We start from the raw sequence: 13,419 nt of genomic DNA, 5'->3' as shown, positions 1-13,419 counted from the left end.
CCTTCATTCCAGCGCAGAGCTCTCTCTGCTCTCAGGGATCAATGCGGCACATTTACAACACTAAAGGGCCTGCATTTTGTGCTGCTCTTCACTTTCATGGACATGACAACACATGTGAACATGTGAACTATGCCTCATTCTCTATTCTCATGTTTAGCATTAGAAAGTCTGATTAATTTTTTTGTAAATCGGTTCATACTATGCAGTCCTCTGAGTCTATCAAATCAGAATCAGTTTGTAAAATCAGTTTGTGCTAAATGTCTCTATCACTAACATAAAGCATATGAATGTCTGATTTGTTTTAATAAATTGGTTAATATTAAGGGGCCCGTTTACATAAAGTTTTCAGCCTAAAACTGGAAACATTTTATGCGTTTTGACTGTTCGTTTACACAACAAATGCATTTTGGGGACTGAAAACGCATATTTTTGAAAACGGGTTTCAAAGTGCAACTTTTTGAAAACGGCATCATTATTGTTTCCGTGTAAACACCCAATATGGAAATGTTTGAAAACAGTGACGTCATGCGTGTGCATAGTACATGTTAGGTATGTAGACATGCGCAGTACGTGTCGATTTTAAAGGCAAGCGCGAACAAACATACACAACAGTGTCTTAGTACAAGGTACTGTTGGTGCTGCTCAAGAGTTTGCTAACGCTTCTTCAGCAAAGTGTGGATCTACTTCACTAGTATTACAACCAACAGCGGAAACGCATTATATAGAACATATACTGTAATTGTCACTTCCCTACAGGTACTGTTTACTAACAAGGTGACAGCGTGGACTAAAACGTGAATCATTTTGAAAACATTGTCATTTATATGTGTAAGTTTTAAAAAATGCAAGGGAAAAACATTTCCATTTTTGACTACATTGTTGGTGTGTAAACGTAGCCTAAGTGGTTATCTCTTCCAAAGTGTTGATATGTCTGATTCAAATCTGGTTATCTGATTCAAATGAATTGGCTCAGGCTAATCGGCTCTCTTTGTAGGAAGCATCGGAGTGTTCAGTTCGTTTTAGTGAATCAATTCATACTAAGCTGTCCTCTCAGTCAAATGTATCATTCATTTAAGGGAATCACCTTGTGCTAGATGGTTATTCCTCTGATATGAAGTGTTGGTGTGATGGATTCATTCGAACGAGTCAGTTTATGCTAAACTCATCTCTCAATGTACCACATTAGAATGTACGATTAATAATTCTGAACTGGTTTGTTCAGTTTGTGTTTTTAAAATGATTCACACAAAAAGTATAATATTGATTTCTATTACTATGTTTTCAACTTATTTATATAGACTAGTGTCTATTCTACTTTATAGTTGTTTATCTGATTGTTTTGTGTAAAAAAAGTGTTCTAATAAAAAAAATAATAATAAAAAAATAATTATATATTTTAAAAGACACTGACCCCTCTACTAGCTTAAGCTATCTACTTTGTTCAAATCAACAGTGTTTGTTTCACTATTCAGTTCTTTTCTTATAAGAAGGAACTACTAGAAATTATGATTGCTATTATTCATGATTTGATGACTTCATCTCATATAATTTATGAATTATCTAAACTTACAATAAAGAACCAAATTAATCCAATCTAAGACAATGACCTTAAAGAAAGTTGTTTTGAAAAAGCATGTCGTCAACACACCAATGATCAAGAAGAAACCAGAGAGGCATAGCTTGTTTTTGGCACGTTTTGAAATTATGTAAGTTTTGTATTATGTATTTTGTATTATGTAACTAATGACAGCTCCTTCATAAATCCTAAAGAGCCACTCAATCTCGACAACCGTCAAAACACCAACAAAATGGAGAACAACAGCGCTGAAATGAGGTGAAGTTGCTACATGTGGGCAACCACATGCCCAGACGCTGGCATGCATAGTCACTCAGGAGATGCATTATGGGATTAATGCAGACTCAGACACAGCAATAACAAGGCTTCAAAGAGATGCGGTTCAACAACAGAAGGGCAGAACTAGGCAATGCTGTTTGGTCGTACCCTACTGTCCATGATGAGGGAATGCATGCTGCCCCAAAGCTGGGACAGGAGTCGGTGTAGCTCTTTGGGCTTTTCCAAAGCAAATCCATGTTGGCAATAACACTTTTACAATGGCTGCCACTTCATTTCTTGACAACGCCAGAGACAGTTTATAAGAGACATGCCACTTCCTCAATCCTCAATACAACTATATAAGGAAAACCTGTAACGGCAAAGATGGCGGTTGTGTGCACATGTCCCGCCCCTCCCGCTGGAAAGCCAATCATCTGCTTTTAACAGTCATGCCGGGAAACATTTAAGCCTATCGTCTGGTTCCACTGAGATATGCGCACCATTGAGGAACCCTTGCGCATGCGTAGTAAAGGTATAACCTGTGGGGAAAAAGGTGTTTTAAACCTTATTTTGGGGCAAAGTCATCAACATTTTTCAGCGATTTTTATCGTATTTCACTGCTGTTTCTGTACATGCTGTTTTTATGTCCCGGTGACCAGTGAAAGTGCAGTTCTGACTCTCTGCCCATTCATTTAGATAGGAGCTGGTCTTGTTATTCTGAAATAGCTGCCTGGAGGTGTTGCCAAGATGGCGGCCGAGTGGCATGACTTGCCTGAAAGGACTTTGACAACGCACATGATCAATACCCAATTAAAAGTCATCAGCTATTATTGCAAAGGACGGAAAGCATCAAAAAATAAACAGATGAGAATATACAAGCATTAACATCAATTAGAATCTTGACAGAGGTTGCTAAAATAATCAGCAGTCATCCTAATTTTGGAACTACCGTCCCACTTCCCCGTCCCAGTAAAGGCAGCTGTTTTATCTGAACATCTGCTTTCATGGCTGAATGATACAGTCTGTTCTGATGTTGCGTAGCTCAAAGTAACATGACAGTCTCTGGCACAGTGTTTGGATTGTACTGTCAGTTGAATAACATCTCAGGTTTCCCATGACAGCCTCCAGTGTTTCTCTCCGAAAAACCGCCAAGTGTCCGACATAGTTCTGCTCCCCACCATTTAATGCTCACTGCTGTCTTTACCCCTCAGAGGCCATTAGACTGATGGGATACAGTGCGCCAGAAACGCAATTCATTATACAAATATTTAAAGACACTGTAACCTCCCTGTATATTTGTGCTGAATGAAACCGTATTGTTTTATCGCCTGAAAACCTCCTGAATTCAATAAGCAGAGTTTTCTTTTAATTAAACAGAAAAGTTAAAGATGTTTAATTAAAAAAAAAAAAAACATCAACACTGACTGAGGAAAAACAAAAGTGGTTAGAAACTGATTTCATGATACCCAAAAGAAAGTCACGTGAAAAACAAACTGAAAACTTTGTTGTCTGAGCGATTTTATCATCTGTCTAGAAGCTGGATGAGTAAGCAAAGCCCTTTGTAATTTGTCCACAATGTTAAATTGTAGCTTTTTCTCACCCTAAACTCCGGGCACCTGCATCATGCATTACTCAGCATGCATTTAAGAGTGACTTGTTGTGCAACACAGCTTGAGATGAATTCAAGCAGAGCAAGTTTGTGTTTCGCATTACACGGTGCATAATGTCAGTTACTGCGACTTTATTGAAGAAAGTATTAGTGACGGAGACATACTTGCGCTTTATGGCTGAGTAGGGTGCATTGGGGCTGAATCGGGGGTTGTGGGAAGTCGCGGTTAAAAACATGACATGTATGTGAGGGTTCTGTGGAGAACGACTGACATGAGGCATCTTGTTTCGAGTTGCTTTTGTAGATGCAGGGTGATACTTGCCCGTGTTCAGATAAGAAGGGTGGGGTGTCTGATTTGTACGCTTCATGTTTTCCCGACTCAGAGTAATATTTTGAGCTTTATACAGTCATACTCCATGACAGAGTCATTCTAGACTATTCAAACTCATAAAAAGATCACACAGAAGTATCTGGTTTATTAAACTAGGCGCTGAAAACTGTCAGATCACACTTAAATGCTAGTAACTAATACCACATGTGCGTGATATATCAAGCATTATCATGTCTCAATTTGAGGAAGAATAAAGCCCTACACAGACTGAATAATAACCAGCAGAGATAGAAAACCATTATTCTTAGTTTATTGCTCATTTACCAGCAATGCGGCTTCTGCGACTGTGGCAGGAATGTTTGTTTGCGCGGAGAATGTAGATTGTTTCTCCATACCACCCCTCAGGTGAAGTATTTAATCAGAGCTTTAACACAACTGTCACACTTTTACGAGACGCATGACACTGTCTCTGTGGCCGTGCCTGTAATTCTTGGAAATTCATAACCTGAGGGACATTGCCAAAGCTCAGATTTAAGCTGGCAAAATCAGTCTGTGGTTAGTAGAAAGGGAAGGATTATGGGAAAGTATATGAACCGCACAATCTTTGCTGTCAAGCCATGGCACAAATCGCAGTTCTTTCACCTTCCTGCTGTTTCCAAGGAACCGAGCGTTTATTTTCACTTTCGTGCTATGACACATATCTTGTTTGGATAAATAGTTTCAGTATTCCAAGAAAATTCCTCACGCAATAGCTGTCAGAGTAAGGTGCAACATTGTGCTGAGAGTTTATGTTTTATATAAGGGAGTGTGGCATGTGTGTGTTCTTGAAGAATAGATCTCAGTTTGTGCCTCTGGTTGCTATGAACAACAAAAAAAATTTGTGTTCTCTCCATAGACTGCATAAAAAATGGACGTAGTGTCCATGACGTCACCCATAGGTTTCTGAAGAGCGGTTTTGAAAAGTAGGCGGAGCTGGACGTGGCCATCTTGCCAGCGCGTATCCGCGTGTCACTCCCAGACAATCGAAAATGGGCAAAAAGTTGGGAGCTGGTTGCTGAAACCATCCCATCTAGCTTGACAGCGGTGACAGCAGCGGCAATCCACCTGTAACTAAGGTGGCCGCACCCTTAATTATGCAGGACGTTAAAGCTTAATATAATTTAAACAGATGAGTTATAAAAATATACAGTTGTCTGTACAGTCAGTTTGCTTGTAGTTTAAGTCACAGTTTTGGGACATTCTAAAACACTCGGTGGGGCCAATTCAGTATTCATAAATACTATTAATACTAATAACAGTTATAATATTAGTAGCCTTATTGATAGCATTACTATCAGTAAAGTAGATAGCTATGAACGCAACGTTAAGCTTTTCTCTCCCATAGAAAACCATTAGGCTATAGAAAAAGCATAAAGGAGGCTAATGGACGAAGACAGTATAAAACCAAAATATGATGCATATTAATAAAAAATATAGCCTATTATGCACAGGAAAGCAGACAATCTCAAATAGCTTTAAACAAGTCAAAACCTAATTTAAAATGAAACTGATTGTATGGGCCCCTGTACCGCTCTCATTCTGCACAAATACAAATGTTTCCATATTCGCAATGTATTTGAAGCTAAATTAACTGGGCTTTCTACGTTCCAATACCAACAGAAAAAAATCATAACTGCGCTGCACTTTAGAAGAAAGGAGCTCATGCTGTAGCTACGGACTATTAAAATTCACTGTGTAACATTTTATCTGTATTGGTGATTTTATGTTGATTTTAATAATGAACAGGCTGTGCTGTTTGTAATGTGCGCATTTGGCACTGGCGCCATCAATTAGCAAAAAAATGAAATAGCCTACTCCGTAAACATTAGGTCATAATTCAATAATATAAAAGATTATTCTAAATTTTACAAAGTGAACACTTTTACATTATGATTTTGCTCTGGAACCTACGATAATGCAAGAAGATAATTATTTTGTGTTTTTGGTGTAATAGAATGTGTTGACATGATTTAATGTTAAAAAAAAACTGTACATTGTAGGTCCTCTATGCCCTGCCTCTCTCAAGCATGTTATTTTCTACAAAATCCCTACTTCCAACAAGTGCGGTCTGCTCTGATTGGCCAACTGACCCAGTGAATTATGATTGACTGCAAAAAATGCGCAAAACTCTGCATTTGAACAGTCAATAGCAAATATTTAAAGCCCATGTTGCAGGTTAACCACCACTGTCGATTAATGGGTACATAAATCACTCAAAATATGTATATTATTTTTAATATGTCATTTTTAAAATTGTCTTAAAGACCAGTTTTTAACATTTTTGGTATTAACATTTTCTTTTTTACGCAATTCAGTGATGACATCACGTTGGGGAGAAGTGGAGGAAAGGTAGCCTCAGTCTAGTATTAAAACTATGGTGACTGACTGGGATGAGGAAGAGATGGCAAGAGCCAACATGTATGATGGCAGCAGCCGTATAATTTGGAACCTGCCAGACGTGAGAGGGAAAATGAGGAATTACCTAGAACTGATGGCCGTCAAAGCCAATTAAATGCATTGTCCGAGGAGAATGAGTGGAGAGTTGGTGAAGTGTCCTGGTGATTTGCTATCATTTAGCAATGCAGCAATGAGCACTGGAGCTAGTCTACGAGCAGCAGTGCACAATAACGACACATTTTTTTCTTCTTTACTGTAATTTAATAGCACTGAGTGAAAAAAATCAACGTTTTCTTTATATCTAGTGGCAGTGATTGTGACGTCAGTTCAGATAAGTACCGGTAACCTTTGTCATAGTGTCGTAGTACTGGTAAACTTTGCCTTTGTCATCTAGAAATAGAAGGCATCATGCTAGCTATATGGCCATTTCTAAGCGTTTATCTCTTCCTCCAGTGAAAATATTGTTGCAAACGTAGCCGTTTGTGTGGGCGGTTCCATCCCATGGAAACTGCGTTGGAAAGCTTGTGCTGTAGGGAAGTGAGTGCGTTTTGGTCGCTGTTGGACGATATCTCTCTATCTATCTATCTATCTCTCTATCTATCTATCTATCTATCTATCTATCTATCTATCTATCTATCTATATCTATGTATTTATCTGAATTCTCTCGTCTACTACTCGTCTCTCTATTCACTCTCAATGCTCTTAAGGCGGGAATCGGCAGATTGTCATAGCAAAGTCAAAATTACCTCCTCTCTTTGGTTTATGAAACGGTCGTCCATAAAATGCATTGCTGTTCGGTTGTAAGTAATCTTAAAGATTCCTAAATGCATCTACTTTTGGAAGGCCAAATAATTGGTTTTTGCTTTCGCCTAAAAACACACAGCATCTCCCTGACATGGTTGCTTCAACACTAACTGTGGTTACTGAATCCACAGTTTCTTTCTTTGAGTGAACATTTGGGCGGCGTTACGCAAAGATTTCCACATAGTGACGTAGACCTTGTGGGGGCATGTTTAAATGAGCCATTTTAGGGGGGCATGGCAGAGTCTTAACTTTGATAAAGAATATCTCTTTGGGTTTGAGACTTTAGTCTTTGCAACTTTACAGATCTTCTTTATGCACCAAGAGCTTGTTACACTCCAAAGAGAAAGGACAAATTTAAAATACATCATATGACGCCTTTAAATTGCATATGCATTTGTGCCCATTTGTGCACCCATAGGCATGCTGGCCTAAAAAAGAGGTGTCTTCAGGCGCATTGTTGGTGCGTTGCTATTTTGATAAACTGAAAATAGACTGCGCAATAGACCAACTCAAACCTGGTCTAAAGTCTGTCGCAATATTTTGTCTTTGTTATTTAAAGAGCGCATTAATAATATGCGCCTATAGGCGGGTGCACAATGCATGTAGCATTTGCGCAGGAGAACACAATCATTTTTATAAATTGAAAATTACATTCCGCCATGTAAATGGCGAATCCAACATGGTGTGAGCACAAATGGCATTTAAAGGGGATGGGAGATGAGAGACTGATTGGTTTATTACATGTTACACCCAAAAAACACTCATTTCTCATTAAGAGAACAGGGACAGCCCGTTTAGACCATGCACCCACAGCTTTCCCATCGTTAAACTATCAAAAGTGAATTCTGACACGTCTTGAGTGCATCTGCACTGTGCGCTTTAGACCATGCACTTAAGATTGTTAAAATAGGGCCCCTGGTGTGTGTCTCCATGCAACAACTGTGTTTTCTTAGTGAACGAATCTGCAGCCTTAAATGATTTGAAGAGTCAATATGATTACTAACCAGTTCATAACTACAACCATGTTTTATGTTACTAAATGAATGAATGAATGAATGAATGAATGAATGAATGACACAATGCCTTACTCATTGGACAGTGACTTGTCGCCAGCTATTGCCAATTTTATTTTTGAATCCACAAGTATCAATTCCTTTTGCTATCCTATATTGCTTTATTTATTATATTAATAATACACTTAAATGGAGTGTTAAGATTATGACATAAAACATGACATACAATTAATAAGGCAAAAAAAAAAATAAGGCTGAAAAACTTTTTCAGAATTTTTAAACAGTTTTAAGCATTATTTTTCAATCTGTAGTAAAATAATAAAAAAAAAGTATCATTATTTATATATTTTATTATTATTATTATTAGTTTAATATGACTTTTCTTTATTGCTGTTGATTTCAGTTTTGGAAAATAACAATTCACTTTCATTCAAACTGATTATACTAAAATAATACAATCAGGTGTTTTTCTATTTACAGGTATATGTTTTTTTGGCAAAGTGAGCGCATGAAATAATATCAAAACAGATTTACGAAACAGCATTTGAAGTAGAGATGCAACCTCAACTGCAATTGAGCAAGAGCATGCTTGGTATGAAACAGATACATTAAACCTGATTCAGCAAGTAATATTTCACAACCAAGAAAATATTCTTGTGAAATGGAATTTGGCTGCTTATTATTCTTTCCATATGACATTTCCAATTCAATCGCCAGCCTACTGAATAAATATTTTGGGAGAATTCATTAAGAAGGAACTGCATGCACTGTCTGTTAAGCAACTGGTTCAACCAAGGAATTATGCAAATAATTTATGCAAAAATTCATTAGTCAAAATATACTACATAGCACAAGGTCTTTTCTGCGGTGGAGAATGCAGCACACCACCGCAATATGGCATATTTTACTGGTACATTAATGCATCCCCTGAACAAATGTGTTCCACATAAATGTAAATGTGCTTTGAAATGCAGACAGCACAATCATATGTGTTCTCCATAATTTTACCATCCTTTAATATACTGCTGTTAAAATTAACAAAGTAGATTGTAATAAAATTATACTTCCTTTCTGCTTTTTATAAGCAGTAATATCATATTTATTACACTAAACAAATAGTTTAGAGCATTATCGTATGAAACAAATAGAGTGTGGTGTATACGGATCAGTACTGAGGAAAGTTACTTTTAAAACTAATACATTACAATATGCATTACTCCATAAAAAAAATAATTACATTACAAAATTGTATTATTTACTTTTTATAGAAAGTAATGTGTTACATTACTTTTGCGTTACTTTTTCTTGTCTGAGCTAGGCTTGCTTGTTTGTTTTTAATATAACAAAACTTAATGTAAAAGTGCTTTCATGCCAAAAGTGAAATAATTATCGGGGCCGCAAACCTTTCTTCTGTGCTGTTACGCTGGGTGGCAGTTCAAAACAAATGTGATGTGAATCCAACAAATGGGATCTTTAACTAAAGTCATTTTTGCCAATTTGTATTGTTGAATTGGATCATCGAAGGTCAGCATCAAAAGACATTGGTTAATAAAATGGGATTAACTACTTAAAGGATATTTATGTTATTTAACATTTAATTATTGCAGGTTTGCGTCATATTCTGAGTGTGTATTTCACTGTTTTCATTCATTTTGAGAAATAGAGAATCTGTTATTGTGCAAGTGAGATGAGTAAATCTTTGTTCACATTTAGTCTAGAACTATAGTAACCATCATGTTTACCCAGCACACACAACGCCTCGGCACTTAATCCTGATTTCTCTCAACATGGGGACAGGAGAGCTGTCAGTCAACAAAAGGCAACACAAAGTAACCTATGTTACGTATTTGAAAAAGTAACTCAGCTATTTTTCCTGTAAATTAAAAAGTAATGCGCTACTTTACAAGTTACTCGGAAAAAGTAATCTGATTATGTAACTCAGGTTACTTGTAAACCTGATAAAGATAAGGAGTAATATCTATACTAAACCAAATTTACATAAAAATGCTGTTTCTACTGAAATGCCAGTTGAATAAGTTGATTTAAATTAAATGCATTTAACAGTTTGATTTTATGTAGTTATTGAATTTATATATATATATATATATATATATATATATATATATATATATATGCACTGAAATACCACGCAAAAAAATTGAAAATCATCTAATGAATTTGTCCCTCATTTGCCAAACAGAAGATTTAACTAAATTCAAATCTGAAAAATGTTGACATATTGCTTACTTTAGGCAAGCTGCTGCTACTTTTGTGCCAAACCTGATCCTAAAACTATTTAATATCATCATCCATTTTATAAACAGAAACACTTCTGAATGCCAAATATGGAAAACATCCTGTCATGGGGATGCATAAAATGTCCAGTGTATTTCCTCAAATGGGGATATACCTTTTGTACAAATAGCATGTTTCAGCTCTCACCCACACACACAGGATTCACACGTACGCATTGTTACGGAAAGCAAAGCCTGTTTTTGTGGAACATCAAATATCCATAGCCTGAGGAGATGCTGTGCTCTCTCTTGCGGCTTGACAAGATGTGTCATTCAACCGTCATGAACAGCCACGGCCAATGTGCCACCCATATTTTGCCGATCAGATAGGATTCGCCACAGTTATGATATCCAAAATAAGTATCATATGTAAATACATGATTCATCACCTAAAAACCCCTTTAGAGTTTCCTTTTCCTTATTTAAACCTGTAATATAAACAAGATAAGTCCCACTTCAAAACTATCGCTGGAAATCTGTAGCGACCTTCAAAATATGAGACAAAAATGTGAAACGTGTTCAGGTCTCAGCAGTCCCAAGATAGCCACAGTTATTTAAAAAACTAAATAAAGCGAACTGCCATGTAGAGCTCATGGTCACAAAACTGAGCAGGATATCTAACGTCGACATATCCGAAAACATTGAACAGTTTCCAGACATTCTTATGTATAAACTAAAAATGTGGTTTATCAGTCAGCTAGACACAGTGACAGAAAGCCATATGCATGTGTGGTCTTGGCAATCAGTTTCAGCACGCATGCCAAATATAGCCGCATGTTAACACAATCAATCCCTTTAAAAATGTGTATATAGTTTGAAATCCTTCTGTTTTTTGTTTTTTTTAAATACATCACAGTGTAAAGCATGTCATTTATCAGAATTATCTGCTGCGTATTCTCTGATTCAGTAAGCACTTTGTTAAGTCAGGCATGATTCTCGCTTATCTTTCATGTCGTTTCAAAGTCAGAACTGAGCTAAATCCAGACTTGGTTAAATTTAGCAAGAAGGTGTAATGTAAACTAAACCGGAGTTACACAAGTGCACACAGGGTTAACACAAATGTCTTCTCTCTCTCTCAGGAGGCACTGTATAAAACTTCTCCCGGGCACTCTTTTTTCTTTTTTTTCTTTTTTTACCCACAGCTGTGCTTTGTTTCCGTAGACATAACACAGGTGATCAGCATCACTCTAAGAAACTGTTCTTTTCTACCACATCACACACACTTTGACGTATATCTGTGACCACAGGCAGGCAAAAAAACCACAGTCTATACAATGTTATGTCTTACACAAGTATAAGCACACTATGTTAAATTACACCTGTGTTAGTATTGGGAGGTCAAGCGTGTTAAACAACTGAAATCAGGACCACATAAAAGCTGGGGAACATAATACTCTCTCTTTCAGAGTCCCCCTCACATCAAGCCTCGGGGTACACAGGGTATGGAACACCCCCCCCCCCCGCCCCCCAAGGGATCGGACACTGAAAGACTGTGAAAGACATGTCTGTAAATGAATGAGAGGTGGGGGGAAGTTATGGGAAATAGAAAGATAGCACAATTCTATGCCGCCTTGTCTTCACCTGCTAATGGAATTGAAGAGTTTTGAATCTCCCAAGCATTCGAAATAACTCTGAATGGACCTGACATTTGGACTGTAGCACAAAAAAAAAAAAAAGACTAAAAACTTTACTAAAACTTTTTTAACACTTAGTATATAAGTACAGTATATGCTGTTCTAGTGGTATAAGTTGTTTAGCATGCAAGTAGACCTAATTTTTTTTTTTTCTTTTTTGGTCCCACTTTATATTAGGTGGCCTTAACTACTATGTACTTAAATAAAAACTAAGTACAATGTACTTATTGTGTTCATATTGTACTGTAAAACACTTTGCTGCTATTGAGGTGGGATAGGGGTAAGGTTAGGGAGAGGGTTGGAGGTATGGGTAAGTTTAAGGGTGGGTTAAGGTGTAAAGTATGGGTCAACAGTGTAATTATAAATGTAATTACAGAAATTAAATACAGATGTAATTACATGTAGTTTTTTAAAAAAAATATAAGTACAATGTAAAAACATGTATGTACACAATAAGTACATTGTACTAAATTATTAATTAAAATGTAAGTACATAGTAGTTAAGGCCACTTAATATAAAGTGGGTCCTCTTTTTTTTTTTTTTACTAAACTGACAACCAGCATTAATGCACAATAATAATAATTGCTCCTCAAGTATTGTGCTGAAAAATAGTATGTGTTTTGAGCATGGGTTACTGACAGAATTGTGAGGTTTAGAACAAATTCACATAGACTGAACATATTTCCACATGTGAATGGGTGACTTCAATTAAACATGCTTTATACTAACTATCTTTTTTTTTTTTTACAATAATTATGACACTTAAATAAAGACATGTTTGAATGGCGTTCAACGCATTTTACTCAGATTTTATCAGCCCATCATAAACTAGCATAATGGGGTATTTGACCAGACAAAAAGGGATTTGCCTCTTTCCTGCTGTGTCTCCCACCTTGACCTCAGGGTCAAACTGCAGTGACAAGCCGTGACTTGCAGCAGTGTAAAGCCAGAGAGTGGGAGCTTGTGCTCTTCAGCCCCCTATTCAAAGGTTTCACAGCAAAAACCATCTCCCTGAAGTGCAATCCAGTGGAGGAACCATAAAGCAGCCACTTGCAAAAGTGTAGACAGCTAACACCGGGACAGAAATTCGAACAAGTCCTTTAAAAGTACTCGAGGAATGAGAGCCTATGGGAAGCAGCCCACAATTTGGCTGAATTTTGGCAACAATGCAACTCATTAGGCGACAATATGCAGAAATCAGGTGAGTGGCGTAGATGAGAGTGCTGGCTTGCACGCAAAACACACATTAATTTAACAATTGTGTACCAAGGCTAGATATTCTGCTACACATTGACTGCAGCAAGCTTTGACAAGACAGGGAAAGAGATTCTTTCACATGTCTCTCACCCCAGAACCCTTTTCTGCCACAGGCACACACACCTTGCATATATTTTCTATTTACCTTCTGTGGGATCTTTGCTCTCCTTGCGTCCTTTCTTTCCTTCTCTTTTTTTCCCATTCC

General features: G+C 37.1%; 1 protein-coding gene across 4 annotated transcripts in view; it reads right to left on the bottom strand.

The window, feature by feature from the left end:
- The window catches only part of LOC113064069 (pro-neuregulin-2, membrane-bound isoform-like), an 83,989-nt gene that overhangs the window by 44,116 nt on the left and 26,454 nt on the right, over positions 1 to 13,419 (bottom strand). The gene's annotated exons all lie outside the window — the stretch shown is intronic.

Source organism: Carassius auratus, chromosome 46 (assembly GCF_003368295.1).
Source record: "Carassius auratus strain Wakin chromosome 46, ASM336829v1, whole genome shotgun sequence".
Taxonomy (NCBI): Eukaryota; Metazoa; Chordata; class Actinopteri; order Cypriniformes; family Cyprinidae; genus Carassius; species Carassius auratus.
Note: the sequence above shows the minus strand (reverse complement) of the source record. Positions and strands in the feature narration are given on the sequence as shown.